This window comes from Lissotriton vulgaris, chromosome 6 (assembly GCF_964263255.1).
Source record: "Lissotriton vulgaris chromosome 6, aLisVul1.2, whole genome shotgun sequence".
NCBI lineage: Eukaryota > Metazoa > Chordata > Amphibia > Caudata > Salamandridae > Lissotriton > Lissotriton vulgaris.
The window spans coordinates 1,480,682,038-1,480,709,981 of record NC_141694.1 but is presented as its reverse complement, the minus strand read 5'-3'; positions in this window follow the sequence as shown (position 1 = coordinate 1,480,709,981).

Below are 27,944 nucleotides of genomic sequence, written 5' to 3'. Positions count from 1 at the left end.
AGGGCAAGAGAGGGAAAAAACTTGGCAAGCGCATTTGGGAACCTATTTACAGATGGAAGGAAGCTGTGAATGATAGTAGACCGTGACTGAACGCAGTGTCACTTGGAATGCTGCTGCAAAAAGTTCTTACCAAGTTCAACAAAGATTGGAGTGATTTTGTTTGTATTTGCAGTGATTCAGCTACGTATATGAAAAAGTTGTATGATCAACTGTCAAAATCGATACCTGAGCTGAAGTGCTTCCCTGTAAGAGATCATTGCCACTTGTTAGAAGGTATGCTGAAAACATTGTTACAATCTTCAGTTAATGAAGAATGCTATTGACTTTTTAGTCCATTCTGGTGCACTGTTTTGTTATGCACGGAAACTAAAATACAAATATTTCTCATTTTGTACTTTGTGTGGCATCAAAGAAAGGGGCATCCCAACTGTGGGCCCGATGTAGGTAAATCTCATTTACAGACTCTAGAATACCGAATTTTACCGATTCGGTATTCTAGATTCGGTAAATGAGATGTAGGAAAATTACCGAATTGTCAAGGGGGACAGGGTGTCACTTTGACACCCTGTTGCACCCCTGATTCTGGCTTGTGTGCCATGTGACACACATACATGCCCTTAGGGCATGTATGTGTGTCACATGGCACAGGTGTACATGCACAGATGTGCATGTACACTGGAATTCCTTATTTACCACAAAATATTATTTTGTGGTAAATAACGAATTCTTAAGGGCCTGTGGCACTGTTTTCAGTGCCACCTACATCTAGATTTACTGATTCGGTAAATTTACCAATTCAGTAAATTTACAGAATTGGTAAATTTACCGAATCTGTAAAAGTGAAGGCCCCTACATATCAAAAACCAAATACCGGTCGGTAACGGCCGAAATCGGCCGTTACCGACCGGTATTTGGTGTCCTACATCGGGCACTGTGTCACTTAGCTGGTGGTTTTCAGACCTAGAGGGCATAAATGCTATATCATCCATGTAACAACCTTTTACAGAACTTTTGCTGAGTGATGATGCCAAAGGCAAGAAATGTGAGGATCTTTGGTCACATATTGACAGTGATTTGAAAAAAGTACACTCTACTGTATTCTTCGATTTTTACAGGAAAGAATGACTGCTGTAGTATGCATATAAAAAAAATCTCGAGTCTGAAAACACCCTTGTCTACCAAGTGTTCAGCATAATTGGTGTTGATGTTTAACATCTCCTTTAGAGTAGGCTAGGTGACACTTTTAGTGACTTTGATACTGCAAAATATTCCATGTATAATGCTTGCCAATTGGTAAACAAAGAAATGTTGAGGAGCAATTCAAGAACTTTAATTTTACAATGTATGAGAAATAGCCCTCTACCAACCACGGCATTTGAAGTCAATGAAGCCTCACTGTGGTACTCTGCATAAGTTATAGATCTTTTTTGGAAAGGGACATTTTCTACGGAGTTTAAAAAGTACTGCCTCATTTTTGACTGCTTCAATAACTCTGAGGGCAGATGCACTCAGTTCAACGCATATGTTGCAGAACCTGTTGCAGAGAATTACAATCTTCAGGTGCACCAGTATTGGCATGGAAAGCTATGTCAGTGGCCAGAGTTAGTAAATTGTATACTGGCTATTTTGCCATTGCCTGTCTCAAGTGCCAATGTTGAGAGAGCCATTTCATAGATAAAAGTTTACATGGGAAGGAAAGAGCGAGCGTGCATGACCAAAGACTTACTGAAGAAGTATTATATGGTGTACTATAATAAGTTTGATTTGGAAAATGTATTTGGACCTCATTTACACTGTACGTACACTATCTATATAACATGCACAATCAGTGCAGAAAGCAAGCAATAATAAAAGCAAAAAAGTCCATAAACACCGTAAAATCACTGTTTCTGTGGTTTTTATTGGTGCGAAAATGTAACCACTGACAACCACTGTTCTTTTTAAAGGTATTGACATCATTTGAAAACACTGAAAAAAAACTACTAGAATTTACCAAAAAGAGAAACTGAAAACAGGAAAGCCTACATATGCTGTGGGCATGCAGGTTCCTCTCTCAGTAGTGGGCTCCAGTCACTACACAGGTGATGTGACTGAACGAGTCCACTGCGTTTCACAACTGGGAGGCTGGTGCCCTGGGTTCTTTCCCATGCACTGAGACGAATCGAACTGAAGTGAGCTCTCTGGATCTGGCTTCGGTTTTGGCCAAGTGCACCTTCGCATGCCACAGTGGACACCACAGCACCCTGTCACATTGGCGTAGGGGTGCTCACTCTTGGTCTAGGCTGAGGTTAGAAGTACTGCTCGGAGAAAAGAGGAGCCTGAAGTCTCTGGATATGCTCCATTTCCATGGAATGGGATACCCTCCTAGTGAATTTTGAGTGGTTGTCTGATGACAATTTCTTCTCTCCATAGCAGTGCCCCTTTATTACGGCCGGGGTATCACATTTCCAGCTGCTCTATACGTTTGGCACAGCTTGGCCCTTGGGTATCCCCCCCCCCCGACTACCATTCCCTGTGTGCTATCTCCTGCTATTCCGCGATTGGCTCTCGCTAGCCTTTGGGTTGGTTCTCCTCCCCACTGTCACTATGCACCGCTGCTTCAATTGTCGTTAGGGCTAAAACTTTGCCTCTCGATGTTGGGGGTAGGGCTGCCGGATGCTCAACCCCCCTCTATGCCCATGCCCAACCAGCCTGCTCTTTTATCATTTTGGCAATTACCCCCTCCTTCACCTCTCCATTTACTCTCAGTCTACTGCTGCCGCGTTTGCCTAGTTCGCTGGCAATGTTGGGAGTTCAGCAATGTACTAAGCTATTGTATCGGCACCCCTTCATGGTTTCACTTTTGCTACAAAACCGTATAAAGAAATAAAAAAACAAGCTAAATCCTTCAGAGAGAGTGAGGCAGGTATGACATAAAATGAATATAAGGTCGCTATAACAGGAGAAGATTATAGCTATGTTAGATATAAATACAAACATTTATGTGAGGATATTACATAAACAGTTTGCTGGGGGGGGGGAGGCTAGTTACAATGCTTCAACTACCCTATCCTGTTAAGCACCATCTTGAATTTGTGTCTTGGAGAAATGAATGATTATTATTAGATCTGTTTCTAATTTATTGTGTGGTTTAGATTCAGAAACCTGAAGGTGCAATGAGACTCTGTGAATTCTGAGACGTTCTGAGCTATATTACCATCCAGTCTGTCTGTCCGTCCGTCCATTTGTTTGTCCTCCCTGTCTGTCCCTCTCTGTCTCTCCCCCTCTCCCAGGGTAAAATTATCTTCATGTGTGCTAATTATGACGCTGAGGGTGTGCTGTTTTAGGTACAGAGGTGAATTACATTCGCTCCTGAGAAACCATGACCAGCCTCGAGTTCTGACATGCTGTTGTTGCTGTAGGTTTAGTAGTAAGTGATTGTCTTAGCATTGGTGGGAGCTGCTGCTGCAGTTTGTAGCATGCTTGTGGACTCTGAGCCTCCATTGTGCTCTCCAGAGGTTGACTGCTGCATTTAAGTTCTACTCTGCTATTGAAGCTGCAATCGCTTGCGTTCTAGGTCACGCACTTCATTGAGAATCCAGTTATCATAAATGGAGAAATCTACTAATGAATAAAGAACAAAATGGGGAACCCTTTTATACCATGGATTCAGTATTGTGGCACAGATTTCTCTTCGGAGGACACAATCTCTTTTTGCAGCCTTTGATTTGTGTTCACATGAAGGATTAAGCTGCTGTTTAAAAGCGACTACCTCTTCACTGATATTGTCATGTCTGTTCACCTTTTGCAAATGGTCCTGCACCATGTGCAACAATGGAATAGCTTGGCTCATTGTGCAAACCTTATTGCTGGCTTATCTTGTCAACATTTCAATAGGCATTAGCATTTGAATCTGACTCTCCACTAGCCACCATTTGTCAACTTCAATTGTCATGGCTTTGGCAGTTGCATCTCCTCTCCTCTGTAGTATGTAATAATAGATAGACCACCACAACTCATGTCGAATGTGGAATTCCAATAGGTTGAGACCTCCTGTATGAGGGCTTTTACAGGGACACTGTTAGCATGCTGTATGATCCTCAGCTGCTTCTGAGCTCTAAAGAAATTATTTAAATGAGTGCAACTCCTATGTTAAATGACAAAAATGCTGTTGACCACTACTTTTTTGAGTCTTGCACAATTAGATTGATGCAACAAGGTGAAGATAGGACTCAGAAGTTTCCTCTATCAGCCATAGTTTTGACAATATGACAGCCGTTGCCAGCAGCAGCAAATCCAGTACAGAAACCTTTGGGTTGAACCCATTTGTAGACTTTGGTAGTAAATTCTTCCAAGATGTGGGCAGTTGTATATGATTTTTCCATGAAGGATGCCGCCAAATGCCTGAAAAGTATAAGCAATGGTAAGACCAGTGGCTAGCCTTTGCTTAACCCCCTGGAATGAGACCCAGTGGGAAGTGATGCACATGTAGTCTGTAGCTTGACAACTTGTCCACATGTCTGTCGTCAGGTGGATGGACAGAAGAGCGCTCTCCTTCATTGTTTACTAACCAATTCCAGCACTTGATGGTGCATTTCTGCCAAACCAACAGTTGAAAAATAGGTTCAGCTTGAAACCTTTTATTTTGGACAGACGGTCTCCACAAATTCCACAAAACTCTCTCCTTCCTCCAAGAAAAAAGGCAGGAGGCCAAGTACTAACATTATAGCCAGCTTCCCTTTGTATAGATAGCCCAGTTCATGAGTGACAAGACATCTGTGCATGATGGTAACATCTTCTTCTTCCTCACCACCTATTTATTGACTACTTTCAGTAGGAGCCATCCTTTTGAGGTGTTCTTCCCACATAATTGCATGTTGGTTTTTCATATAGGTCAGTTGGACCGCAGTTCAATATTGTCCTCCTGACTTCCCACGACCCACTGGTTTGCAGCACACTGTGCAATCCGCGAGGTGATCCTCATACAGCCTAAGTCCCAAACAGGGGAGGAGAGCTTCCTTTTAGAGCTAAAGCCAGAAGAACTCGTGACAGGTGAGCTTGCCTTACTGTAGGGCAGACTGCTACATCGGTAGGGATAGAGGTTAGTGAAAGTTTTTAGGTTCTTGAAGAGATAGAAGTAGGTGTGTTTGTGGGCCTACATGATTCAGAGCAGGTTGAATTGAAGTGATGTGACCTTTCCCTGGCCCACTCTCCAAATGAATAATCACTGATTCACTGTCTTTGTCTGCAGTAACCTTATTTTTCTCTTGACTCCCATTGGGGGAGGGGCAGGATTGAGAATCTAGTCCATATCACATCTTCTGATGGGGGTTTGGAGAAAAGGGGGGAGTGATCTTCTTTTACTCAAATGAGATACCGAAAACGATTTGTTCAGTGGAAAAGCACTCACAACATCCTGCTCTGCAGCAACCTGAACTTCCTACTCTTCTCCTTCCTCTGGAGGTTCAGGTGTAGCAGACTCTAGTTGCTATTGAGTTTCCTGAAAAGATTCGGTTTACTTCTGATTAATTGCTTTCATGCAGGACTGGAGTCACAGCAGAGCCCAGGGGCTGTTATTGAAGCCAGGAAGAGACTGTCAACAATCAATGAAATGAATAAAAGAAAACCTGGTGTCCCTTCAGGGCCCATGGGTCCCCTATAGGAGGCAGGCAAAAATCAATTAAATTAAATAAAAAACAACAAGAATGTACTACAGACTGCTCAATACACCACATTCCCAAATGAATAAACAACAAAAAAATATAAAAAGGAAAAGTGAACATAACTAACATGGGCTCCTACAGGTTTATATCCATAACCATTAATGCTCCTAGGAAAAGAAGCCTTTCAGTAGCATAAAAACATTAATACGCAGGCACACACTGAATCTAATAAATGGTGGTTGCCACAGAAGGAAGAATGGAAAGTAAAGACAAAATGCCACCTGTGACACTCACAGGGTCCATAAAATGGCTGTCATCCATATGTCAAACAAAGAAGTCAAGAAGAACAAAGACAACATGATTGCATGTGACACACACACACGCACATATATTTACAGGTTCCACAAAATGATGGTCACACACCTGGCAAAGAAAAAAAGCAGATATGCAGGACAAAGGGAACATGGCTACCCAACTATGGCTGGAGCCCCTTCCTCCCCCAACAAAATAAAAATGAAATTAAATCGAAATTTGTAGAGTGCTCTACTACCCGAGGGTGTCTAGGTGCTAAAATATTTTTGGCATCAGGAAAGGAGAGCCCTAATAGAAAGACCTAATAAGAAAGTAACATGCGGATAGATATAATATAACTGTCTAACCACACCTATTTATTAAAGAGCCAAGGGGCATATTATCAAGAACAGCGTGAAAATTATCACCACTTTAGCGGCAGGAAACTGCAGCTAAAGCGGCGATAATGGGCTTGGTAATATGCCCTTGTGAATTCCCATAGAGGCCCAGGTTCTGGTGTGAACCTGGGCTTCTATGGGAATTCTCAAGGGCATATTATCAAGCCCATTATCGCTGCTTTAGCGGCAGTTTCCTGCCGCTAAAGCGGCGATAATTTTAACGCCGTTCTTGATAATATGGGCCCAAGTTTTTAGGGCCTTGTGGAATGCCAATAGGTTGGTTATTCTTTTCAATTCCAAGGGCATAGAGTCCATAGTTTGGTTGTTCCCCCAATGAAACTTCTGTCACCCCAAGTGGTTTTCTTGACTTTGGGAATAATCAGATTGGCCAAGGATGCAGACCTTAAAGTTTCTGATGGCACATACCACTGAAAGTATTGCTTCAAGGATTCAGGGCTGTCATGGTGCAGAGCCTTGAAAGCAATGCAAAGACACTTGAACTCCACCCGCTTTTTACCGGTAACCAGTGGAGTGCAGGGAGAGTGTGGGAGATTGATTGATATTTAGGGATCCCAAGAAGTAACCTAGCTGCCGCATTTTCAACCATATGTAGGCGACGCAAGCCCTTAAATTGGTATGACTGAGCCACTCAAAGTCATCTAGCCTGGCTCTGTGTGGTTTAGTTAATCCAGAGTAATGCAAGGCAGCATCTATCGCTGACTTGCGTTTCCCTGTATTTAGGAGATATTCCATGGGTGGAATATGGGCATTCCCATGCATCCACCTATGGATTGTGACACAATTCTATATTTACTAAGGCCAGTAAACCTGGAATTGCTTCAAAATGGTGTGCCTCCAAGTCGTAGGTTTAACAAGATCTGTTACCTCCTCTTTCCATGTGTGCTGCATTCTACAGTACACATAGAAAGAGGAATATGCCTTCAAAGCTTGTTTTTGTGAATGAAGGCATTCCCTCTTTCACAAAAACAATCCTACTCATAACACAGGTACCCCTGCTCCATCATGCAAGGGTACTTGCATTGACGCTATGCATCATACAATGCACCAGCTCAGGGAGACTGCAGCAGTGCTTCATATCTTTCTAAATATGGTGCATTTCTGCTCTCTCCACATCACGGAATGCAGTGCAGCATATTTCCCTGCTGCATTGCGCTGCATGACATTTTAATAAATCTAGTCCCAGATTCATATGCTTGCTATTTTCTGTTTCTGCTCAAATTTAGCATAGCGCTTACAAGTAGTGATGGGTGTTAGGGTGCCAGGAACTTGCTAACCCTGTTCGGAATGTACATGTTGTTTACACTGACCATGTCATGCATTGCTGCTGTAATTTCCTCATTCTGTGTGGTTAACGTTTATATTTTATGTTCCATACTTCGATTTTAGAAATAAACAATTTAAAGTTCATCTCCTGTTCATAGTGCTATTTTGAGTGTGTTATTCATTTATGAAAGAGGAGTTGGAGTTCCAATGTCTCCCTGAACTTATGTTGTGGGACTGATCATGATCAGAAAATACCACACCAAAGTATTGCCCAGTGGGTTGTGTATGGATCACAGTCCAACTGAATTTGTAATTCATAATGTTGCATTGAATTGGGTCCTTGCACCAATGTGTTAGAAATCAGACCCTTGATGATCTGGAGATGGAGAATGTGACAATCTACCCCTTTGTTTTTAGAGGTAGTTTATTATTTAGTATTTACATGTATGTTTTTCCATGTTAATATATTTATGCAATAGGCTGCACAGCAGAAAATGTTGAGTAGTTATTGTAATCCTCCTATATACCTTCGCAACTATGGTGTAATTAACATTGCATAAAACAATGCAAATAAGAAATTTGTTTTCATCTATACTACTATTATAAAGAGAGAACAAAACTCTTTTGGCAAGGTAAACTCGGGAACCACAGCGCCAATCCACACACCCGATACATCATTGAAATTGTCATGGTGTGTATAATGGACATAGGCAACATAAAATAAAAATAAAACGTAAATTAAAAAAATTAACTTTAAAAACAAAGTAGTCCCCTGAAAGAAGCGCCGGCCGCGACGTCTGCGTCATGACATGGAGAGCGTGGTGAGGAGCGGTGTTCAGGAGCAACAGGAAGAACGGAGGACATGATCGCGGGGAGGAGCTGCGGACAGGCGGGGAGGAGCTGCGGACAAGCGGTAATGACCAGCAAAAGCGGCGAGTAAGGTATGTGAACCTGGAGGGACAGGCCGAGGGACGTGACCAGCGAAAAGCGGAGGAGCAGTGGAGCGGTAAAATCAGCAGTGCGAGGAGGAGCGGCGGCGAGTAAGGTAAGTGGACCTGGAGGGACGGGCCGAGGGAAGGGCCGAGGGACAGGCGGAGGGACGGGTGGAGGGACGGGCCGAAGGGACGGGCCGAAGGGACGGGCAGAGGGACGGGCAAGCCTGAAATGCTGCCCCCCAGCCCCCTTCTGCCCCAGGCAACGCTGGGGCGGGCTGCTAGTAAGTAATAATTGCATAAAACACTTAATATTTCAATGTATTTATTATGAAATAATAAACAGTTATAGTATATTTATCACATCATTTTTATGTACAAAAACAATCAAACACTATTTTTCAGTAGAATAACCTTTTACCATAAAGATACATGTTTTTCTTCACTTTCACTTTTTATACAAAATCATACACATAGATTTAAATATTTGAACAAATAGTTATACATTGTTAGTTTTCAAATAAAGTAGGAGTTAATATAACATTTTACGTTTAAATTACTATTCAACATTGTTTAACACTCATTCTTTTATTTTTTTGCATTAAAAAGACTTTTTTTGTATTTTATTTAAATCACTATTTTGTTTACTGGTAATAGTATATTGTAGCTTTTCCTTTTTATTTTTATTCCTCAGTGGTAAGTGGAGAGGTACAGAGGCATTGTTGATTTAAAGTTTTCCTACTTAGGTAGGATTGGTGGCTGAGAGTTTTTATGGTAGGTGTCTTGAAGACGCCTCACTGCAACAAAATTGTAATTCTATTTTCATTTATAAATTATTTTGTGGGGGAGTTTTTTAGATTGCGTTATTTAACATTTGTTCTGTTGTTTGCATTTTGATTTATTTGTGTTTGAGATATAATTTGAATGAATTGCAACTATGTAGAATTGTCATCATATTTTATTAATTGTGAATGTTACATTTGTATGTTTTTTCAAATGAGTTTTTAGACATTATTTATTTTGAGTGATTTAAATAAAGAACGTCAGTTTTGTTCTTTTTTAGTGTTTTATTTTTTATATTTTAATTTATTTGGATTGCGCTTTTTCAAGTTTTTAAAAATATTTCTCCACTATATATATATATATATATCTATACAGTACGTTGTCATCCAAACAGCGATTCCAGCCGTGAAAAAAAGATGAGGCAAACCCAGTGATGGTGCGTGTTACTTTATTCAGCCCAACACCACTCCGCCATGACGCATTTTGGCCTAACGAGGCCTTGATCACATGACACTGTCATGGGGGCGGACTTCCCATTTTTAAAGTGCAAAGTGCCATTGCAAGATAAACAGAAAAAATACTGCCATACATTCACATAGTGTGAAAATCTTGCGGGTGGGGATTTATCAAATACCCAAGTTTTCCTCATAGGTATCAACCCCAACAAATTGCACAATTAATTACAGATAATAGTTGTACCTCTCATCAGGGGCAGGCAGCTCAAGAGAGGGAGAGAAAAGCTGCCTGCCCCTGATGAGAGGTACAACGACCTCGAAACGCGTAGGGCGAACAAATATGCTGCAACACAGAGGAAATGGGAAAGCTGTCGAGTGCCTCTCAAAAAGCTTGGACCTTTGTATAAAAATATATATATATATATATATATATATATATATATATATATATATATATATATATATATATATATATTGTCAACACACAGTTCCCATCCGTGGAGCTGCTACGCAAATGAGGACACTCCAGCCCAGTTTCTCGATCTCCGCTTACAAATTTATTTCCTGCGCACACACACGGCTAACAAGCAAACGCGTTTCGGCGTTGCCGCCTTCGTCAGTGCTCGCCCATATATATATATATATTACCAACAACCATCTCCCACGAGAGATAGACGAGTCGCACACGAACTGCCTTAGTCAATTTATTCCGTGCAGAACAACAGGACACGGCATCGTCACCAACATGTTTCGTTTCGTCTTGAAACTTTTTCAAGGTGTGCCTGCCCCAAATCAGTACGTTAGTTTGCCACAGGTGAGGTTTTAATTTATTTAACTTCAGATGGTACCGCCTATTTTGAAATCACTTCCTTTTAGATGCTGCATTATGGTACCTTTGGTTTACCAGCGATTTTTAACCCTCCAGTGGGTGGTGCATATTTGTCCCGTTGTGGTAACAAAACCTTTTTTCCTCTGCTACGATCTTGTTTTGCAAGTTCCCTCACTGTCAGCCAACTTTCAGGACTGACTGAGGGCCAAATACCGGAGTCCAGTCCCCGGGAGCACCGCACTCCCCTAGTCCGTTTTGCGGTTTACAAACAGGTGGGTCAGGTGCGGGGCTGCCTGGCACTTCGTTTGGCTGTGCGTTTCTCCTCGGCGGAACCAAGCTGACATGTATTACCAACAACCATCTCCCACGAGAGATAGACGAGTCGCACATGAACTGCCTTAGTCAATTTATTCCGTGCAGAACAACAGGACACGGCATCGTCACCAACATGTTTCGTTTCGTCTTGAAACTTTTTCAAGGTGTGCCTGCCCCAAATCAGTACGTTAGTTTGCCACAGGTGAGGTTTTCATTTATTTAACTTCAGATGGTACCGCCTATTTTGAAATCACTTCCTTTTAGATGCTGTGCATGCGGTGCTGCGGTGCATCCTGGGCCATGTAGTTATGTCAATCTTATATTTAAATTGCATTGTCACTGAATGATATCGCATTTGTTCCTCGGGCTGAGTGCCCTTTACCCCACTTATTACCCATATGCTGTCAATTGTTCTTGGCCATTGTATCATTTAATACATTTCGCCGCAATCTATGCGATATCATTCAGTGAAAAGCACTTGGACGTAAAAGTATCATTCACGGAAATTCTTTATGTCCTTCCATGAAACAGGTAACAATATCCTACTAAAGGACAATACGTGTAAAAGTGCATCACTTCATGATAAGCTACCCCACTTCAACCCTTTGAAAACGAAACAAAATGACAATGCAATGTAAATATAAGATTGACATAACTACATGGCCCAGGATGCACCGCTCTGTAAACGGAAAGAGTAAGAGTATAAAATGTGGAAATTGAAAAGGGACTAATGTAGAACACTGCCGTGATCAAGAAGTTTGTTCGAAACGCGTAGGAGTTTTGCGCTAGACCTGAAATAAACGAAAATACCTACTGCCAAGAAGTGTGCCGCGTGGTTTCTTGTTTTCCGAATTCACAGGAGACACGCTCCCGGTCTCGAACGCGGGCACCAACAGGAAGTGTTCCCTCTGCGACGGGAACAGTTGTGAGGAATATATATATATATATATATATATATATATATATATATATATATATATATATATATATATATATATATATATATATATATATATATATATAGTCCAGTTCCAATCGGAATGGAGGCGGCACACCAATTCAATCTACAGGTGATTTATTGAGCAAAAACAACGCAGTGGCCGGGCAATCCCGGATTGGTCTTGGTCTGATAAATGCCCGTTCCTGGCCACTGCATTGTTTTTGCTCAATAAAACACCTGTGGATTGAATTGGTGTGCCGCCTCCTTTCCGATTGGAACTTGGACTCTTTTTGAAAGATATATATTACCTACTGGCGGTCGTCAGTAGGTAGTTATAGTTAGGACCTAGTTTCCATAGGAAATCCGCAACATTCTATTGGGAATAACTTTGATGAATCTCCGCAAAATTCTCAAAGAAGATGGCCCGCTCCGCTCCGCTCCTTCCCTGAAAGTCTCGGGAAGATTCGTCAAGCGGGGGCCGAGAAAAAAGGGGGGTCCCAAAACGTGTTTTCCCCATGTTAATTTCCATAGGACGATTAGACACGGCTACAGCCGAACCGCTGAAGGAATTACACCAAATTTTGGAAAATAGTAGGGTCTGGTACGCAGATCACGCTTTTGGTTAAATGGTGTAAATCCCTCCAGTAGTTGTTGAGAAAATCGAATTTGAAAAAAATAATATATCTATAAGCGCGCACCGTACGCGCACAGTACGCGTACCGTACGCGTACCGTGCACGCACCGCACGCGTACGTGCGCGGACCTTCGCGTGTGCGAGCTGCGTTCTGATTGGCTGCCAATGTCTGTCAACACTCCAAAACAGAATCGTTGGCAGTCATCTTGTGCCTCGGTAGACTGAGGCACAGGAAAGCAGAAAAACAAACGTGTAGAACTCAAAAAGGCGGCAGGGTAGAATCACCCTGACCCCCTAGGCCTGCTCAGGGGGTCCCACAAGGACCCCCTAGGCCCCCCCCCAATTTTATTTTCTTAAAAAAATCACGGGGTACGCGCACCCCGTGATTTTTTAAATAAAATTAAATTGGGGGGGCCTAGGGGGTCCTTGTGGGACCCCCTGAGCAGGCTTAGGGGGTCAGGGTGATTCTACCCTGCACCCTTTGCGTGTTTTCCACCTTTGTTTCACTGCTTTCTTGTGCCTTGGTTCTACTGAGGTACAAGATGCCTGCCAACACTTCCTGGTTTGGAGTGTTGACAGACAGTGGCAGCCAATCAGCATGACTTCCCAAGAAAGCTGCATGCTCATTGGCTGTCAACACTTCTAACCAGGAAGTGTTGGCATCCATCTTGTGCTCCGTAGATCGAGGCACAAGAAAGCAGAAAAACAAACGTGAAGAACACAAAAAGGGGGCAGGGTAGACACACCCTGACCCCCTAGACCTGACAAGGTGGTCCCACAAGGACAAAAAAGGCCCAAATTTTTCTTTTTAAAAAACCTGCTCTGTTTTTTTTAAACTACCCCCGGGGGGACCAAATCACGGGGCATAGTGATAAAGAAGTGTGGGGGGTCCCCAATCCCCCCACACTGCCCCGGGGACCGCCGCCCCTGGGGCAAAGCAACGCAGCCCCTTAGCGCGTACTGGAGGCTCCTGGTGGGCTAGTTGGCCCCCAGGGACACTGAGTATGCAAGGGGAATCAGTTCCCCCTCTGCAAATGCGCCCGGGGGCTGCGTTACGGAGAGGTGTATCAAAGGGTGTGGCCTCATTACACCTTTCTGAAGTGCAGCCCCTGGCGCATACTGGAGGTTCCAGGTGGGCTAGTTGGCCCCCAGGGACCCCAAGTATGCAAGGGGAATTAGTTCCCCCTCTGCAAAAGCACCCGGGGCTGCGTTACAGAGAGATGTAAAATAGGGTGTGGCCTCATTACACCTTTCTGCAATGAAGCCCCCTGGCGCATACTGGAGGTTCCAGGTGGGCTAGTTGGCACCCAGGGACCCCCAGTATGCAAGGGGAATTAGTTCCCCCTCTGCAAACACGCCAGGGGGCTGCGTTGCAGAGAGGTGTAAAAACATTTTTTATCAATTTATATTAAAAATATGTAATGTAATTTAAAAAATAATATATCTAAAAATAAAAAATGTATAATAATGTAGTAAATCAGTATAAAAAATATAACAATTATTACATTTAAAAATTATCATTTACAAAATCATTGAAATTCACTGAAAAAAACATAGGTTTCAGCCACGTTATAGTTAGGAATTTCCATTAAAAAAACCTTTGAAATTCACTTAAAAAACCATAGGTTACAGCCATGTTATAGTTAGGAATTAGCATTTAAAAAACCTTGCAAATTCACTAAAAAAAACATAGGTTTCACACACGTTATAGTTAGCTGGTTATTTTATCCTTACAAAACCTATGAAATTTCCCTGTTATAGTTAGTTCAGCTAACTATAAATCGCGCGCCCGCAATGCACTGCTGACGACGTCACATATTACATCACTCATGACATGGTCAGTGACATCACTCATGACATAACTGATGACATCTCAAATGACATCCCTGATGACATCACTGATGACATCATCCTTGTCGCAGACCTCCTCTCCTTTAATACACACAATCAAAAATAGAAAGTAATATTTTCAAAAAAATGGAGATACAAATTCCAGTTATAACAACCTATTCAGTATTTAAAAAACCTACATACATATCCAGTCATTCACTAACAGTTCTATATAGGCACTCATACATGTACTCACTCATCATATGTACTCATACACCTATACATCTTATTACACACCGACACTCATCTATAGAGTTACTCACACATACAAATAAACTATCAAACATCCATTTACTTGCATATACAGCTATACACCCACCACTACACTAATTTCTACAGAATCGTACACATACTTACTCTCTAAAACAATCACTTATAGAAACACATAATTATTTATACAGGAACTCTTACAATCTCTCACTCTCATATATACTCATTTATATACATCAATACTCACCTATAATAGTTTAAAACATATGTAGTTACTCATAAAGATACTTTGAGACAGTCATTCACTCACTAACCCACTCACTAACACACCCATACACACACTCATCCACCTATACAGTCCTGCACACATGCTGTCTTAAAAACACATACAAACAGTGAGTCAGTCATTCATGCATCTGTGCGCTAAGTAATACTCCCTGCCGAACCATACAGACACTCATTCTGATACTTAAAAAACAACTAATAACCCTTATACACACTCATGTAGCTACTCACCACCCCATGCAGCCACTTATATACAAAGTGAGACACTGATACAGATATTTAAATATTTAAAGATTACTCGCTAATACACCTATTCACTAAGATATTCTTAATAAGTCAGTTATACAATCAATTTTACAAAAAAACATCCATTTAGAGACTTATTTACCCATTCAATCTTCCATCGACCTTTAGATATACATATATAAAAAATATTTATTTATTTTTCAGAAAGAGACACATTCACTGGATGATGTCATCAGGGATGTCATTTGAGATGTCATCAGTGATGTCATGAGTGATGTCACTGACCATGTCATAATATGTGACATCATCAGCAGTGCATTGCGGGGGCGCGAGTTATAGTTAGCTGAACTAACTATAACAGGGGAATTTCATAGGTTTTGTATGAGTAAAATGACCAGCTAACTATAACTGGTTTGAAACCTATGTGTGAAACCTATGGTTTTTTCAGTGAGTATATATATATATATACACACACACATTTACTCACACACACACACATATATATATATATATTCAGCATATTATGTGCTTTGACCTTTTCTTGCATTTAAACTATTCACATATTTGTGTGCATATTATCATTTGTGTATATGTCAAAAGGCCCTTGATTTTTGTTGCGGTTGCATTAGACATAGTCATACTATAATGATGCTTTGTTATATGGTGATAGTTCATTACTAGTTCATCTGGTATATTTTAACACAATATGATATTTAGAAAGACACACAGTATCAACACAAGAGCATTCACATATATGTTCACACATCACATTAGCAATCACAAGGCTCATTTCCCCCATAATAGTATTGAGAAACAGACTATAAGAACCAAGTAAAAAAGAGTCTGTTAGCTAGAATGAAACTTCAGCATTCCAAATTCATGAAGACCTTTGAATTCGGACAGTTTGTGTGAAGGTTGCATACTTGCTTTGATGGTTGGCAAGCTATCTGCTACTTCAAATATATTGAAGACTGGCATTGCTTTCCAAGCAGGCTACAGACCTAAAGAACATTGAATTATGAACAGGCATATGTGTGCCAGGTTTATTAGGAAGCTGATATTTGTATCATTTTGGTGCTAGCTGGGAGGAATTGGAGTCCATCACAGAGTGATTCCATCTAAATATTGGAATCTTAGATATAGCTATTTGTATTGTTTTTACATGTATTGCATTTAATATATTCATCACAATTTTCATATTAGACACTATATTTATTAGTATACTCTGCAGAAAAATATAGCCTTAAATAATCAATACAGCCTTGTAAAATAGGGTGTGTATTTCTTTTTGGGTGTTCATCTTTTTGGGAATGGTGTTCTTGTGACCCACTTTATATAAAAGTATTCCTACAGTCTCTGGTATAGATGGTGCCAGATAGCCCCGTTTAATGAAATTTACATGCTTGATTTGGGTGTTTGTATACACATTTGGTATTGTGTCTATCACTGCATATTCAAAATCTAACAATTTCCTAGGGTAAGTAGTTGTTTGTTTTCTCTTTTATTGTTTTTTGAAAAGTTAACTTTAAGTGGTCTTTTGTTAGTTAGGTATTAGTGTAAAAATGAGGGATATATTGTTATCTTGGTAGTGTCCATGGATAGCATATCATTTATCAACTCATCAAATTGATGTGGGCAGGTTTTCTAGGTCCCATCCATCAGTACATCAGGTGATTGCATTCTGGTTAATAGGCTTTGTGCATGTGCGAAAATTATTATTCTCTTTTTTGTTATTTAGGTTATCAAGTAAAATGAATTCCTCTTTTGTATGAGCTAGTGTTTGGTGTTGCAGGGTTGCGATTTCAGCAAAAGTCTTTGAAGAAGACTGCAAATCTTTTTGTTCTTCTTTTCTCAGAAATGTTTCTTTTTGGTTAGGTACAGAGCATAGCTGGGCTATAATGTGAGAAAATATTCTCTATAGATAGACTTTTAGTATTGTGCCCCTTGGAGCAGTAGAACTTGTTGAGGCCTCGTTCAAGTCTTGGATTACGTGCGAAAGCCAATCTCTGCCATTTGTTTGGTAGGTAGGCTCAGTTACACTTTCCACTTGATTATTTACAGTGGTGGCCCTTCCTTAGCAACCATTTGAATATTATTTGGTGCATTTCCTGTGACTATCGTCGTTCCTACTGTGCTGTTTGCTGTTGGTGTGGGCTCGGTACATAAGGAGGTATTTGACTTTTTGAGAGTTTGTGAAAGTTGATTCACTGGACATGTCTTCTATTATTGATTTAAAACTAAGAAAAATAATTGTAATCCAATATTCTGTGTGTTATTTTAACTAATTGATATTCAGTCAGTCAGTCAAAAAGCTTTATTATCGGCTAAAAACCATAAAAGCACAATATGCACAATACAGATAAAAAACAATTAGAATATTATACTACATACATAAAAGCCTAAATTCATAAAATGTATAAAAAATAGCTGTAATAATACAGACATAATAAATGCCCATTCAGAATAAAAATAAATAGGGAATCAATAAGCAGACCCGGGACAAGTTGATTTGTAAGCAACCTTCTGAGTTACAATGATTGTGCTAGCGCAGGAGCAACAGATTAATAGTTGCTTAAGTTGATTCTTACTCTTCTTGTACACCACATAGACAGCAAATATCTAGCGGTCGCAAACACAATCACAGGGGTGGTATCATATTTTAATAGTCTAAAAACCTCCCTATAATCCCTAAGTCCCTTGGATTTACTAATTGATATTACGTTCATATTTCCAATCGTTTTTTATGTTGATTTGGAGGTTTGAAGGTTAGGGCCCTTTGTTTTTTCTGGCTGGCGTCTTTGGAAAATGTGTTTTTGCATGTTCTGTACTGGATGTATGAAAAACAAGTTGGGAAATATTTTTAGTTTATTGCTATTTGTTAAATGTTTTAAAATGTTGAGTATCTTTGGATTCATACTTTCAAAAATGTTTGCAGTTGGTTTCCTTTTATTGTTGGACAGTGTGACAGGCTTTCGGGTACTTTGCTCAGAATGTAGGTATAATAATGGCTTAGTTTTTGATCTATGTCATTTTATTTTTATTCTGATTTGATAACTGTTTTAGTTCGAATGTGGCATATTATATGATTTTTAAAACTTTTCTTTAACATTTTCCTTATATGGAAAATGCTAATTTAGGCATATCTGTTAATTTGATTTCTTTTTCTAATGTTTTCTCTAACATTTTTATAGATTAGTTGTATTACATTGAATATATTTCTAATATTTCATTGATATTTTACTTTTCAATATTATTAGTTGAGATATTTTTGTGTTGCTTGTGTAAGGTCGATAGGAGGTCAATATTTTGTGTGTCTATATTGTGTACTTAAATATTGTGTTAACATTGATATTTAGAGTACCAATATCAGTATTGTCGACATTTTTGTGCTTTACATAGTTGCTATTCAAAGTCGACATTGTGATTATTGATATTTTGGAATCAATATTGTTGTAGTTTGATATTTTTGTGGTCAATATTTAGTAGCAAACCCCTGAAAAAAGACGTTAATGGTAAACTGTGGCTTCTTCTGTTCCTAAGACATTAACACATGTTCAGAATAACTCTGAATTCCCCATAAAAAACACATTTAAAATAAAGCCATTGTTACAACAACAAAAAAACACCTCTCCCCCCTAAAATCTGCCAGTTATGGTTAGCGGAGTAAAAAAACATGCCAACCATAACTCACACCCCAAATGCTAAGCCCATTACTTCGCCCATGATGTGAGAGATGTCATGTCAGTGACATTACTTGTGACATTGCATTACATATCACCTTAAATTGCACAGCTGAAAATGTGTTCTGATGTGTGCACCTGCACTTTGTTCCTATTGTTTTTTCTCACTCATTAGTGCCCATAGAAAAGCACATACTTCTATGAACCCAACAGAAAAAGCATTCATTGTTCCTTGCCAAATTCCTTCGACTTCAAAGTTATCATCTCACAAATTGCCACCCACCATGTCTAAGAAAACTATATCCAGGCCCCTACAAGGTAGAAAAAGGAAACTGATACTGCTGTCCCACATTTCCTCCTCTGTTTCAAAAACAGGAACATTTATATTTAAGAATTTATTTTCGTGGTGAAGTTCCTGTAGGAGCAGTATATATACATCAGGTATTTGAAAGCACCAGGGTGAACGCTGCTACAATATGCACAAAGTCCTAGCAATACGTTTTAATTTGAAATACCCATTTTTCAGGTAGTAGTATTTCCTCATGTCACCACCATGCTGAGGGGACACATTAAGGCAGCAGGTATTGAAACGCATCTGCAGTTTTACAAGAGGGTTGGACACAACGGCCAAACAACAAAGTATTATGGGGATTTCAGAAGAGCCTGTATTGACAAAAAAAAGCCATTTATGTGCACCCAAACCATTTAAACCTAATACAAATGGACTTCGGAAATGCCTGTATGAATTGATCCTGAACTACAGAGGTGACATTACAGTTGAACATAAGGCCATTTCCTTGCATCAGATGAGATAATCAATGTCATTTTAAACTTCTAAGTTCATTTTCACAGTAGAATCTGCACACGTTCTCACGGTGTCAGTCACACCTGATGAATCAGCATGTAAACCTAATTCTCATATGTTATAGAAAACAAAGGGGCATGTTCACAACAGAATGTCAGAGCGGAGTGTTACGCCACGGTTGGTAATGCCGTGCTCCGATATTCTGAAAATGAAGGCATGCACCGTATTTACCATAATACGGTGCACCACTGCGTTTCCCCTAGCGCTAAATTTAGCTGCCTAGCACCAATGCATACACTCTTCCATTTTTTAATGATTGTTTATGTGCAGGATGGGACACCTTCCTGCCCATGAGCAATCATTAATGGCAATTTTCTCCTTCTATGTGTGTTGCAGAATGCAAAAACGAGGAGAGATTAATAATTTCTTCTTGTTGTGCTAGTTTAAGACCAGGTTTTCTTTGGTATTATTTTTGGCGCTGCCCCTTAGTTACGTCAGCCTTGTAAACAGGGGGCAGCGTCAAAAAGCAGTGGGTGTTGTGGCAGAATGCTCACTGCAACATCCATTCCCCACCGCTTTCACGCTAAGTGCTGCATAAATAGGGGCATTATTTAACACCGCCTTGTAAATAATGCGAAGGGGTTATCGCCACCAGACGTCAAAAATGTGTGGCTCTGGTGACGATAACCCTATTGTAAATATGCCCCCAAACGTTTAACATGCTATATGCATTAAGTCTGTAAACGATTTAAGATTGTTTGCCTGCATTTATAGTCTTGACAAAAATGTGTTATATTCAATGCAGAATTTTTTTTTTTTAGAGAAACAATGGATAGATCCACCTGTATCTTACAACTTTAGCAATAAGTGAAAAGGCATGGAAGGTGATCTTTATTATATATACAACTATTCCAGGGACCAACCTTGTTACCTCATACTGAGAAATAACATGGTGCAGGAGCACTACCAGAAGTTTAGATAATGTCTTAGACTCTGATTCTGTGTCTGGAGGTCTGAGGACAGCCAGACTCGCGAGGTGCCAGGGTAGTGGTCCGGCCACTGCCGGGCCGGTGGTCCGACTGCCCATTCGTGCAATGCATCTTTAACTGCACGTACTCGTGTGCTATCAACAAATGACATAATATAGGAGATCTTGAAGAACAAGTATACAATTTGCCCTATATTTACAGATTGCATAGCATTTTCGTGAGTATCCTTCTTGACTATTTCCGTGCCATAATTCCTTTGGACATTTCTTTGCTATTCTGTGGGAATTCTTAGACTGCATGATGGATTCTCAACACATTACTCAACCACCTCCTGTTAGTCCTCCACATAAATTTGCATTATTATTTGGCAGTCTAGGTCAGGCTACACAGCAGGTCTTTGATAATCTACCCATAGTACCTACTCCACAAGGTCAATCTGGTGATGTGAATTGGAATGTTTAAAGAGAAGCAATCGAAAGGTTACCTAAACAATATTTGAACAATCAAGAATAATGCTTGAGAGACACAACTTCTTCAAACGTAAACAAAATGCAGAGGAGAGTGTAGAGGGATATGTGTCAGTGTTGAGAGTGTTAGCCTCAACATGTATATTTATCATGAATCTGGACATTTATATTCGAGACCAGTTTGTGTTTTTTTTTTTAAGTAAAAGCACTTGTAATATTAATGTATTTTAATTTTTTTTAAATATGCACATGCTTAAGAGGCATGTTTAATATTACAACAAACATATGTATTTATATATGAATAAATATGGATACCCTGATATTTGCAATATAATTTACATCAAGTAGCATTCCTTTTTTTTATATATTTCTTTTTATTAAACAAATCGACAAAATCACAACACAGTAGTCACCAGCAGGCTGTTTCGTCCATCACAGAGACCATTCAAATTTACAAAATAAATCACAAGTAATACGTGAGTAAGATTAAGGGGTGTCAAGAGTGTCTTTATCCGCCTGTCATCTCGGCGGGAGACAGATATCGCCTCTATACCAGTTCCACGCTCCCCACACCTTAAGCCATTTTCTGGGACATCCCCTCGCCACAAATACTGACTTCTCTCTGAACATGCACCAGTCTAAATCGTCCTTCCACTTCCCCAATTGGGGAGGTTGACTGGCCCCCCACAACTGTGTAATATTACATTTTGCGATCATGTATGCAAGAGTGGCCCATTGCGTGGTGTATGTGTTGAGATCTGTAGGTTCCCAGACATTCAATATGCATCTTTGAGCTTCCGGCTGCATATCCCCCCCCCAATACAGATCGCAGTACAAGATGAATGTCTGTCCAGTAGCTTTCTATCTTCTGACAATTCCACAATATATGTATAAACGTTCCCAGTTCTTCACACCCCCGTCTGCACTTCCCACTCCCCATTTGTCCCATGCGAACTAGGCTTGGACCCATTACATAAACCCTATGTAATATCCTAACCTGCACTAACCTCATCCTGGCTGGAATTGCAACCACTCGTGGGGAGGAGATCGCCTCTTGTCAGTCTTCATCATCGAGTTCTAGACCGTCTCTGGTCCATTTCACTCTGAGGGCTAATAACGGATCCTCCATGTTGTTAATTAACTTCCTATATATGAGGGATATGTTTTTTTCTGGAAGATGTCCGTCGAGGACTCTATCCTCCAGGGGGGGGGGGGGGCTTCAGGGAGGGATGTGCCACTGGGCACCTGCGTGAGTAATGCATGGCGGATTTGAAGGTAGCGGTACTGCTCAGTGTCAGATAGTTTGTATTGAGCTTGTAGTGTCGAAAACGGTAGTACCATTCTTTCCCTCCAGATTTCTTTAATTCGGGACATCCCAATAACGTCCCATTTATCTAACAAGAATAAGGATTCCCTTATCATGTATTAAAAAAAGAGACTTAAGTCTCTAGGGGGTTCAAATCAAGGACACAAGGTGAGCCAAACGTCGTATCTAAGGTTGCATAAAGATTGACAAATTTACAGTTAATTACAAGTTGCCTTAGTTACTGTAATCTTAAATACCAATACATTAGTAAAGGATGAGGATGTATACACCAAATGTGATTTTACTTGCAAAATAGTTTTTATTTTTATTATTATTATCTGTTCATACCAACTTTGAATATTAAAAGTTTTCACATTTATTCATAAAATACATTAAAAAATTCTTGATACAACAATTTATCACACAAAATATGTCTGCATTAAAAATTCTTGATACAACAAATTATCACACAAAATATGTCGACGCGGCGTTTCGGTGATTTGAGTCGTCACCTTCTTCAGGACAATATTTGAATTAAAATCACTCTGAATTTAAAAACAAAAAACAAAATATTGCAATTACTTCAACATTGTCATGGTAGTTGTATACAGAACAGAACTTGACAGTAGTCATCTACTAGCACTTTAGTCTCCACATTTTTGTCTGAATATGACATCATATTTTCAAATCAGTACATCCTCATTGATTTTTCGGTTTTCAGAGTTTATATACAATTAATCAAACTAGAATAGTCAGAAGAATTAAAAACCGTATTAAAAGGTTCTTTTTTAGAAACAGGCCTATAATGTATTTGTAAATCCCGCAACCTTATTGTGGTCACACCCATTCATTGCATCCCCTTGAACCATTTTTATACTGAGGGGGTTGAGTTGTTTGTATTACACCTCCCTCTCTTTTGTTGTCTCATCGCTTAGCGATAGACCATATTAGGTTTTCTTGTTATTGTACCACTTAAGCTTCTGTTTCACTCCAGGGTATACAGGGCATTATACATACCTAAAGTGAGCTGTAGGTTAGTCGCTTTAATCAATGGGCGATTCTCAACTGGTACGATAAGTATCTTGAGTTCTAAAATTTACACTAAAACCCCTCTAAAACCACCAACACCGTTATAATAACAGATAGTGAAGAAGAAAAATGGAAGGAACTCTGGAACCTAAAAAAGAAGGTAATAAGGACAGAGTTACATGCAGATTTTTTGGTAGAGTACTGTAAAAAGGGAATTATCCCAAAAGGTCTGCAAGTAAGGAACGAACCCAGTCTTTTTACCAAAAACCAAAATTGTATTGAAACATGGACGTTTATTGCAAATAGATGTAGCAGAGACTGGCTTTTGCTAATAATAAAAACTGCGAATGCAACATTAATCATAGAAAAACAAGAAATAGATGAAATGGAGAAGAAACTAAGAGATAATACATCACTTGAAGATGCAAGGAGCAAGTTAGAGGAAATCCAGGGAGACCTGGATGGATACAGGGACTATTTAACAAACAAAAAAAGTATAAATTCAGAAAAGATGTAGAGAAATATAGACCTGAACTAACCTACCCCTATCTCCAAAAAGACTACTATGAGAAACAAAAAGAGGAGTTTCAACATAAGCAAAAGAGGCAACCAAATAGACGCAATGGCCCGAGAAGAGGAGTTACATTCTCCGAGAGTTCCTATGCCAGTACTGAGTCTGAAACAGAAATAAATCCTGAAACCTCTGGCCCAAGAGATAGTGGCAATAGTAGTAAAACTAACAGAGAGAGCCTGCCTTTTTTAGACAGGCGGAAAACCAACCAGAACACAAACCTAAGAGGAAGAGCGAGAGGGAGGAACTTTTACCCCCAGAACCAAGTGCAAGCACGTCCTTATATGAAGACACGAAGTCAAAAGAATTGGGACTAAATCCCAAAGTAGCAGTCATAAATCTCTTCAGTAGAAACCTAGATACTGACGAAATGAGGTTACTTGAAAAGGATTTAGGTTATGTGATCGCTGAACCAGTAGACAAATTCAATCTACAGCGGGATATCAAAAGCTTTTTTAGAAAAATCAGCCTAAACAAATTTTTTGAAGGAAAGGATAAAGCAGTTAGTGATAATAAATCAGGGCTCAGACCCAAATACAAATGGATGCCTACAGGCACCATGGTTAGTAAAGAAGTTGACACTTTTGAAAGGGTAATAGAGAAAGGTTTGGAAGACCTTCTGAAACAAAAATCTTGGGTCAAGTATAACGTAACCAAAAAAGAGAAAATTGCCCTAGGAACCTTACAGGAATGCAAAGATATAACAATAAAACCTGGTGACAACGGTGGCAGCATTGTCATCATGGATACGGATAAATATGAGAATAAAATGCAGGAGATGCTTAGAAATCCCTTGCACTATGCATCGTCCAATAGACAAGAGTGGTCAGACCTAAAGACAAAAATAAGAGAGAGACTTAATTTTGCCCTAGAAGATGGAGTGATAAATCAAGAGGAATTTAATTTTTTACCAAATGACACACCAGTAATACCCGCAATCTATGGGCTCCCCAAAGTACACAAAAATCTTAGCGACCCACCAATGAGGCCCATTGTGTCTAGCCTAAATTCGTTAACAGAGCCCCTGAGCCAATACGTAGACAAGTTTATTCAGCCATTAGTGACCCAACAAAAAGCATATATCAAAGACACCACTGACATGATCAGTAAAATAGAAAACAAACCCTACAATATGGACAGTGTGTGGCTAGTGACCCTAGACATAGAGGCACTATACACGAATATCCCACAGAATGATACAAAGATAATGATAGAAAACATTCTAAAAGGTGAGGAAGAAGATTTATCTGATCATGCCCAATTTATAGTGGACTGCATAGAGATTGTTTTAACAAATAATATCTTTTTATTTAAAGAAGAACTTTTTAAACAAACGAAGGGCACAAGCATGGGCGCAACTTGCGCACCGAGCCTTGCATGCCTTTATGTAGCAGCTTTTGAGGAGAAACACGTATTTAATGAAATGGCCCCATTTTTTGAAAATATAAAGATGTGGCATTGTTTCATTGACGATGTGTTCTGCATATGGTCAGGGAGTGAGGACGAACTGAAAGTGTTCATTGAATGGATCAACTTAGGAGACAAAAATTTTAAATTCACCTCTACATACAGCAACCAAAGTTGTAACTTCCTTGATCTTAAAATAAAACATACAGAGGGAACTTTGAAAGTGGAACTTTTTAGTAAACCCATTGACCGAAATACAATGCTGCACTATGAAAGCTACCACCCAGCAACCCCAAAAAATAACATACCTTTCGGTCAGTTTTTAAGAGTTAAAAGAAACTGTACGGACAAAAAAGAATTCGAAAAACATGCCCAAACTCTAACCAACAAATTTGTGGAAAGAGGCTATCCGAAAAAAATGGTCAAGAAAGCCTATAAAAGAGCGAAATATTTCAATAGAGAAAGTCTGTTTGAGCCCAAAACACAAGCCCTAACAAAAGACCAACAGCTAGTGTGTGTAACAAATTTTTCCAATATAAGTAATAAAATTAAGAACCTTATAAATAGAAATTGGAACTTGCTTCAAAATTCAAACGCAGCACCCCTTCCAAAACCTATCTATGCATTTCGGAGGAATAAAACAATCAAAAATTGTTTAGTACACACATACCCTGATGACAGCAAAAGAAATAAGCTTAGAACCATAGATGGTAAAACACCAGTGAGAAATTTCCCCTGTGGCTCTTGTAAAAATTGTAGTCAGATCCTTAAGGGGTCTACAATTATCTATAATGGAGTAACCCATCATCAAAAGAAACTAGTAAATTGTAGAACCCAGAACGTGATCTATATGATACAATGCCCCTGCCAAAGAGCATACATAGGGGAAACATCGAGAGAAATAAGACTGAGGCTCAATGAGCATAAATCTGCAATCCGTTCCAAACGTGCCAATGCTCCTTTAGCTGAACATTGGGATTCACTAAAACATAGTGTCGAGGATTTAAAATGGTGTATCATTGAAGTTATCAAACTAAACAACAGAGGAGGAGATCTGGAAACAAAACGAAAAAAGAGAGAGCAATATTATAGGTCTAAATTTAATACATTCAAAAATGGACTGAATAGCAGAGAAGAGTGGGACAGAATACTCTAAGCCCCCAACAAGTTTAAAAAAGATTATTTTTCTGGATGACAGCATAATAGTTAAACAGGACTATAATATATATTACGCTTAATTAGGTCACACCATTTTCCAAACTAATTATAGAACCTAGTTTGGGGGAGTAAGAAATCAGATCTGTCGAGGACTGTCGCATCCCTCTTTTTTCAAGACTTAGAGAATGATAAAATAATATGTAGCAGTAAGAGATTGCAGGGAATAAAACCAGCAAAAGGTCAGGAATTGCCCACTAATTATAGTCAAAAATATCCCCCGAATACATATTAAACTAAAACGGAATGCCCGAGTGGCGAGCCGAGTCACTCCAATATGGCCGCCTAATATAAATAGGTCATATAACCGGATTAAAACTCGAGATCGTTTAGTATTACAAGAACGAAACTACTCGAGCAAATGTAAAAACGTTTAGAGTGAGGTACAGATATGACCGAAAATGATAGACTAAAGAACGAACAGAGTGAGTAATGAGCATGATAAATTGAAAACTTATATGTAAATCCACGGAAATCTAGTACCTATAAGATGGCCGCTCTAATCATGTAAAAAATACCAATCCTCCGCGCGGAGCGTGATAGCCGCCGGAACACATCTAAAAACACGTGACGTAACGTGTCCGGCTGTGTACACAATATTAATATAAACAGATCAGATTAAGATAGCAAACATGATCAGTATTGTCAAATATAGGAGATTAGTGTGTAATTATATCGAATGGGGAACAAAGATAAACTGTGTCTGATGGGATGCAGAGCCCATTTTAGTAATGTTAAGATGGCCGCCACGGTTCCTGAGGCGAAAGAGCGACCTGCCGTTTAAACCACAGGTGAAACCAATGGAACGTCAATAGAGCAATTAAGAGGCATATAAAAGTCCTAAACGAAGCTCAGTATGGCCACTACAGCCCGGAAGGACGGTCCAGGAAAACGCCCGTACGACACTGAGAAGACAAGCTATAAGTAAGTACAAATTCGGCTCCAGCAAAAACCTGAACTCTAGATATCTTAATCACTTGAAGTACTGCTCAACAGTAGTATAGAGGGTAACAATATGTACCATTTCCCCTTTTCCTAGACTAAATAGGAATCACTGCTTTTAAAGGAAAATCACCGCCAAACAACAAAGAGCGGGCACCTATAAGACCTGATCTCAGGCAAGAGTGGCATAGAATCAGTTAGGGTGCATAACAGAGAGAACAATGACCCAGTAACTTTAATGAAACCCCTTCTCTCCCCCAATATAAGTAAAAACTCGAAATTAAAAGTGGGCAAAGAAAGGAAAGACCGTCCTTCACAGGATTCATTCAAAATGAAATCCAGGTATTTAAGAGTCATAATTATCAGCAAAAACTAGACAAACACCCTAAGTGATAAAGG